Source organism: Sciurus carolinensis, chromosome 15 (assembly GCF_902686445.1).
Source record: "Sciurus carolinensis chromosome 15, mSciCar1.2, whole genome shotgun sequence".
Classification (NCBI taxonomy): Eukaryota; Metazoa; Chordata; class Mammalia; order Rodentia; family Sciuridae; genus Sciurus; species Sciurus carolinensis.
Genome location: NC_062227.1, coordinates 11540412 through 11548499, shown reverse-complemented (window position 1 = coordinate 11548499; position 8088 = coordinate 11540412). Strand labels below are relative to the sequence as shown.

The window sequence follows — 8088 nt, the reverse complement described above, 5'->3', positions numbered from 1 at the left end:
GTGCCTATTGGGTAGCCTCTTTGCTGATTGCACTGCACCTCTTTCTGTGATATTAAATTTTTTTTGAAAAAAAATAGCACAGAGTGTTTATTTCTGGGATTTATGCTTTGAAAGTTTGTATTCTGCATTGCTTGTCTTCTAGAGCTAGTTTGTAATAATGCTCGGTAGTTCCTTATGATTAATAGAATTTTGATCAAGGAAGAATTTCAAAAATTAATTATTGATTGGTGCATTTTAATTATACATAATAGTTTCATTGTGACATATTCACATGTGCACGTAACATAGTTTGGTCAACTTCATCCCCAGTTCCTCCCCATTCCCTTTCCCTAGGAGGACATTTTTGGATGAGCTCAGTAGACCACCTTGTGTGGGAACCCAGGGCTTCCCTCTCCTCTCTGACTGCTGAGTCCTGAGACGGCCCTTGTCCTCACAGCTGCCTGGGGAGAATCTGGAGGTGTTCTTGAGGTCAGCCCCCAGCTGAGGTGGCCGTCAGAAGATCAAGCACAGCCTGATGCCTAGGGGTACTTTCTCCAATGAGCCTCGCAGAACTTCCACGTCCCTTGCCCCTCCCATGTGGGGGCTGCTGCTGGAGAAAGAATGTTGAGATATGGCAGCCGGTTACCCTCAGGAGGCAGGGGAGTGTGATTTCAGTTACTCTGGGTAAAAAGACTTTGCTCACTGATGACCATTCCAGTGTTAGGTCTTTGATTTCACTGTATTCTCCTGGATTGGGAAACCAGAAAACTAGTTTTAATTCTGGTTTCACCAAGGACTTGCTGAGGGTTTGTGCAGTGTAGCCAAGGATGCCTGGAGCCCCTTGGTGCTTCCACATATGTCCGTGAGTGTGGATGGGTGTGTGTGTATGGCGGATCCAGGTGGCAGTGAGGGGGATATGACATCACCTGGAAGCCTTTCCACATTGTGTCTGTCTCACCACCACCATCATCATCATCCAACTATTCACAGGAGTCCTACAGTGGAACTTTAGTAGCTTCCACAGGGGTCTGCTTATTTTCCTATAATTTTCAACAGACCATGTGGTTCTTGGGACCATATGTTGGTAATGAATCAGACTGTGATCACGAAGATGGATGCAGAATCTGGGGACAGAATTAACTACCAGGTCTTTATCTCTTTATCATTTATAATTCTCTCTTTTTATTCCCTTCTGTCTCCATATGATATATATACATATCTTTCAGTTCTAAGTGATGACATGTACAAGCAGCTTGTATTTGGATGTGATGATGGTGACATTAATAGCTCATTAATGTTTCCTGGGTGTTGTTAATGCTTATACATTCTGTGGAATCATAGGTAATGCCATTTATCCTTACAGAAGGCCCAAAAGATAGGTTTGACTGTTGATCCCTTACAAACTGAGGTCTAGGGGCCAAAGCAGCAGCCTCTTGTGTCAGAAGCGGGGAAAGGCACCCCAGAGTCTTATGGAGGAACACCCTTGTATCTCTGCTTCCTTCCAAGGCAGATGGTGAGGCATTTGAGGAAGCATTGTTTTAACTCCTGTGTCCTGGGGGTTGATGCCTCCTGGGTCCTGTAAGGAAAGCCAGCGTGTGTCTCTGAGAGGTGGGCTCAGCACTGCCTTCTCTGGGTATGTGCCTTTGAGGAAACCTGTACAAAGTTGAGCTAAACAGAAACTGGATGAAATCCATTAGGCCTCATGTGGAACAATGACGGATGACATATCTTTGTGGCCGAGGTCTGCATTTGAAATCCTTCTGCTGTCTGACCTAGTTTTAGTGGCCTCTGAGGTCCATGTTCATGCACCTACAGAATCCTGCAGGAAAAGGCTTTGTGGGAAATGCACGCTTCCTCTCAGTGCCTCAGCAGACCCAGGACCTTGGGAGCCAGCCGGGCTTGTGTCTCCACTGCCCTGGCTAATGGAGGCTTCCAAAATGATTTCTCTGCCATTTTACAAAGAAAAGCGAGCATAGAAGACTGAGTACCGGGTGTGGATGTTTAGTCAGGTGTACGTGGTTCAGTCAGTTGTGCAAAAGGCCTCGTTCTCAGTGTTGGAGACTAGCCCTGAGCTCAGCAGGATGCAGTCAGAACCCTGGACAGAATCTTCTCGGGAAGTGTTGTAGCAGCCTCCTCCTGGGCCCTGCAGCCTTCTCTTGCTGCCTGTGAACTTCAGGCTTCCTGCATATTACTCCTCAGCCTGGATCCTAGGAACCTGGTGCTCTGGCCTGACGCTCACCAGCCTCACCTTCCTCCCAGGCTCTCCCTGACCTTAACCCCATTTCTGCTTGCAAACCCTACACAGTGTCCAATTGGGCTCTTTCTTAGTCCACAACTGTACATCGCATTGGCCCAGAATTGGTTCACACTTAGGTTTACATGGTGGGTGACCATCCTCTAGGCGGGTGCCACTCCTGCCCCTCGGTTATCCAGCACCCCCGTCTTGCTGAGGCCTCTGTGGCTGTACCATGTAGCATGTTGCACTACACACTGTCCATCTCCTCTAGCTGGTAGGATGGTCACATTCCTCCTGTGAGGGCCTTTTTGCTTCTCAGCCCTTGTTCTTTGGGAAGATGATGCCTCCACTTTCCTCTCTGTTCAGGTCCTACTCTTCACCAGGCACCTTCCATTCCCAGGCCTAACTGGGTGCCCTTGAGCACTGCTGGCTTCTCTAAGATGGTATCGTCCCTTGTTCTCTCTCTAGTCATATTCTACATATTGCAACTGTGACATTCATGGCCATACTTTTTTGTTGAATCTCAATTCTTCTTTCTTGACTATTTTTCTGATATTTTTCATCAAAAAATCTAGTAGATCAGTAGTTCCTTCATGCTGTACCAAGAGGCTCGATTCTAAGCCTTGTTGTGATCAACCATCTTTATTGGAGGGTTGGGAAATGCTGCTAAAATTAGTGACTGAGGAGACACTGAGGAATCTATGAAATACTGGACAATAGCAAAAGAACCCCATAGGCTAAAATAATCAGGGTGTCTAACAGGAAAGAACTGAGTACATATGTTACTGAACCAGGCTCAGGTTTCCTGGCATGCAGTATGTCAGTCACTAAAATGATGAGTTTTGCAAAACAGAAAGAGTGGGGCTGAGGATGTAACTCAGTGGTAGAGCACTTGCCTAACACATGTAAAGCGCACACACACACACGCACACATACACACACAAGAGAGAAAAAGAGAGAGTTTATTTATGTTTATGAGGAGTGCAAGTTGAATCCACCTCTCTGAAAACAGGGTTTTGGGTAAGGTCAAGAAGGTTAATTTTAGAACTAAGAACAAATGGTTGATTCAGGGTTTCCCTCAGTTTCACAGAGAAGCATAGACTCCTACCCTTAGGGCTACAAAGAATCCTACCTGTATATAGGGTGGGAGATACTGGCTGAGCCATATGCCCCCTAGGGGTAGAAGCTCTCGGGAAATTAGTTGTCTCAATGCTTTGTACATGTAAACTTGTCAAGTCACTCATTCCAGGTGGCCGCAATAGAACCAGCACCTAAATCCATGGAGATAAGTCCTGGGTTGGTGAATGAAGTTGACTACTTCCTGTAGAATGATCGGTGCCCTTGTCCATTTTCTGTTCCTGTATCAGAATACCCAAGATTGGGTGGTTTATAAATCATAGAGGTTTGTTGTGGTCACAGTTCTGGAGGCTGGAAGTCCAAGATGGCGCCAGCATCTTCTGCCTCCGCACATGGTGGAAAATGGAAGGACTGGTGGGTGTGTGGTAAAGAGAGAAAGGGTAGCTGAGCCCCCTACATAGCCAAACTATTTCCTTGAGAAAGGCATTAATCCATACTCAAGGGCACCACCCTAGGACCCAAACACTCTCCCTCTGCCCTACCATTCAACAGTGCCACTCAGTGTGAGTTTTGGTGGGAACCAATCACCTTCAGAACTTGGCAGTGGGTGTGTCTGCAGACAAGGGCAGTCAGCAAGCAAAGAAGCATGCGTTGTGACCCTCTGCTATGGCAGGTGGCACTGCTCTCAGAAAGGATTCTGTAGGGGCATGAGAGCTGCCTCCAAATCCATGAAACTAGGCCCTGGAGCAGGGACAGAGTCTGTGTACTGCTGGCCCCTGGGCACTGTTGGCCGGAAGTGAAAGGAGGCAGGTTTGCTCAGCCGGGAGTTCTCCAAGGACAGCAGAGCTGAAAGGATGCAGGAGGAGCACAGGAGGAGAGGCTGGGGACAGGTTGCCCTGGCTTTGAAGAGTTTTGTACAGTCACACAGGGGTATGTGTGTGAGAGATGGAGACTCTGCTCTGCACCCAGATCTGTGATAAGCACTGCACTTTATTTTGTCTGCAAAATGGCCATGTTTTATGTCCATTTTACATGGGGAGAGGTTCAGGCTCAGGGAAGTTGAGTAATTTTCCCTAGTTCCCACAGCTAGTTACCACCCAGGGAGACGCTGCCCAGGCCCTTGCTCTTGACCACCACCAGGCACTTGTATTCCAGTCTTTAATTTCCTCTCTACCCAGCATATTATGGGAATCCCATGAAACTGTCAGTGTGTGAGGTGTTTTTTTCTTTTTTTTTTTCGAGAAAACAAAAACCAGGTAGGATTTTGTGGTACAATATCACATGACCGTGACAAGGTGGTGTTTTTAAAATTTTTTATTTATTTTCTGATTGAAGTATAATGCTTGAACATATTAATGAAGTATACCATGGTATGCATGCAGCATGCTCTGATCAAATCAGGTTAATTAGCATTTCTCTCTCAGGGTTTGTTTGGTGCCTTTGAGCTCTTCCAGGAATTCATAAAATATATAATAGGTCTTGGTGGCTGTTTGGGACACACTTTTTCTGACATCAACCATGGCATTATTTTGGCTGCTTATAGTCACCTCACTGTGTTTTGTTGAGGTATACAATAAACCCCCAATTTTAAAAATGTGCCATGCATGTGTACACCTGTGAAAGCATCACCACACTCCAGATGTAGCAAGATGTTCAACTTCCTGGAGGGCCTCTTGGAGCCCCCCGCAAGCACTGTTCCTCCCTTTCCACCAGAAAACCCCAATCTGCTTTCTCGCTGTAGGCTGGTCCGCCTTTCCTAGAGTTTTGTACCTACGTGGAAGCACATGGCACGTACTGTGTTTGTCGAACCTCTTTCACTCAGCAGGGTCCCACCAGGACTGGCTCATGCGGTGTGTGTTGATGGGTGGTCCTCGTGGCTAAGCCTGTCCCCTCTCTACCATGGTTTGAGAATCCTTTCAAGGCAGATATTAATCGTCACCGCCCTGGTTTCTGGTCCCAGAACCCCATCACATCACGCTCATCCCTCAGTCCCTGGTGGACCCGAGTGGACGTTCAGGATTTTGAAGGTCCTGCATGACTCTGGTTCTCAGGATTCTAAGATTCTGAGCCTTGCTGGGGATGGCCTTGCTGGGCAACGTGTGCACAGGCTCAGAGAGCACTGTCCTTCTGGGGCCTTCCACTTGGACTGACTGTGTAGCCCCCGGGGTCTGTGGCACTGGTGTCCCGCTCTCTGGGCTCCATATGGGCTCAGGCACTTGATCTTGGGTTTGTCACTTACTGTCTCTGTGTCTCCACTCCTCATCTATAAAACAGGCATAAATGGTTCCCGATTCCCTCAGAGGGTGGAGAACTGAATGACAGCAACTTGGAGGCACTTGGAACAAAGCCCAGCAATGCCAGGTCCACAGAGGCCTTTGGCAGCTCACTTGCTTCTCCTGTTTTGGTACTCTGCAACTAAGGAAGCAGGTTTTGTGGAATTGTGTTTTTTACTCTTGGTATTTAATCTCAGAGGGCATGTTTCTCCAAAAAAGATAAGAAATTCTTCAAAACTGGGAGGGAAATGAGCATATGCAGCGTTTCCATAGGTCTGCAGATTCCACCCTGCATCAAGTAGCCCTGTCTAGCCCTCTGTGGTCCACCTGCCATGGTCCAGTGGATGTACTCTCCCTCTTTTCTCTCTCACTCTCTCTCTCAAAATATTTTATTGTGTTTTCACCTTTTCACTTAGAGGAAGCACTTGATGGTTTCACCTTTGGCAGCTCTGAATTGCTAACCTCACAATTCTTGTGCATTGGGGTCATTCTTAAGTTAAATAAGTGTTATCTGAACATAAGCACCTCAGTCCTGTGACAGTGGATCTGATAACCAAGATGGCTACTCAGTGACTAATGGGTAGGTAGGGTATACAGCATGGATACTCTGGACAGAGGGAGGATTTACATCCCATGTAGGATGGAGCAGGAGGGTGAGAGATTTCACACTATTTAGAATGTGTGCAATTTAAAATTTAAAAACTTTCCATTTAACATTTTTGAACTGCATTTGACCTCAGGCAACTTACTGAAACCATGGAAAACAAAATGATGGGTGAGGGAGAATATTGTCCTCCTAGATGGAGGAACCATCAAAAAAGGAAGGACAAAGGAGTCAGCTGAAAACGTTAGCCCTGACCAGAGGGCCCAGGGCTGTAGTAGTCCATGTCACTGCTTGACCCCTGACCTCTGTATCCATCCCCAATTGTCACTCTCTAGCCCACCAAGGGGTCAGGAGCTACAGCTAGAAGCCTAGGAGACACCATTACTCTGTGGCCACCTGGACTTTCCAGTTACTGGTGGACTTAGGGAAGGGAGAGGGCTTTTTTGCTTTTGATGAAATTCAGGGTTTTTACTATTCTGCCGTAGTCTGACATGTTTTTATTGTAACTAGAAAAATGGAGCCGGGGGATTGTCCTCATAAGTGATTGAGGGCTTTTTCTTGTTGGAAAGTGAGCAGATGGGGTTCAGGGTGTGCCTGGGGGCTTCCTCTGTGTGGGGAGGAACTGGTTCACTGAGTACATAGAAAGAGAAAGGGAAGTTATGGAGCAAATTCCATTCCATGCATGCATGGTTACATCAAAATGAACCCCACTATTACGCATAAGTTTAATGCACTAATAAAAACATGAAAATAAGTAAATACACATTTACTCTAAAAAAAAAAAAAAGAAAGAAAATAAAACCAAGGCTGGTGTTGGGGCAGATGGTTCTGACTGTAACTGCATCCGTTCATTCCACTCACTCAAGTTCCAGGGAGGAGAGGGGCGAAGGGAGCCCTGGGGCGCAGAGGAGGCAGGAAACTGACATGGGAGAGGCATCCAGCAGCTCTGGGGGCAGACAAGATCAGCCGAGGACAGAAGCTGCCCACTTGATTTGTAATGTGGAAGGTGCTCGTGATTTTGCAGAAACCACTTGTGGGAACATGTATCTGATTAAAAGAGGCTAAGAGTGAGGTAAGAGTAGCTTCAACAGCACTTTTGACGCCATTTTCCAGGGAAGGGCTGTGACCATGTTGGTGGTCCGTTTGATTGTGCACCATAATTTAGTGAATGGGGTTCTAGAGATAGTCGCTGATTGTTTCCTGACAGTCTATTAGAAACATCGCTGCAGTCAATGGCTGTGCATGGAGCCACCTGGCCTGTCTCAGGGCATATCTAGAGTGAGCATCTTCTAGACCAAAGGGTTTGTGCACCTTCCATTTTGTTAGGCGTCTGACCAAACTGCCCCCACTTGAGGCCATGCCAGGTCCCTTACCTACCAATGCAGAAGGGTCTTTGTCCCTACAAAATATTATGAAGCGTAATTCTTTGGCTATAAAATGCAATTTCAGTAGAGAGGTTCTAATTTGGATCTCTGTTATGCATAAAGTTAAGAATCTTTTCCTATTTTCAAAAACCATTTTATTTCCTTTCCTGTGAACACTCTGTCCCTACCCTTTGCTTAGTTTTCCATTGGGCTTTTGATATTTTCCTAATTGGCTTCACAGTAAAACAATTCTCTCTTTGTGAAATATTGCCATAGTTTTCTGTGTGCCTAAATTTTTATGCTGCACGTTGTGTCAATATTTTATGTTTCATGGATTTTGTATCATCTTCCCATTCAAAGATAATTAAAAATAAATTCTTCCCAGTTTTCATTTAGTACTTTTACGGTTTTGTCACAAACGAATTCAATTCACAATCCATCTAGGATTTATCTGCATTTAAGGCATGAACTCAGCTTGGCTTTTTCTTGGATAGTTTACCTGCTCACTTAAAAGCCACTGGCTGGCTGACGCCCTACTGATGTGTATTATTACCA

General features: G+C 46.0%; 1 protein-coding gene across 2 annotated transcripts in view; it reads left to right on the top strand.

Annotated features, from left to right (window-relative positions):
* The window catches only part of Shc3 (SHC adaptor protein 3), a 184726-nt gene that overhangs the window by 71993 nt on the left and 104645 nt on the right, over nt 1-8088 (top strand). The gene's annotated exons all lie outside the window — the stretch shown is intronic.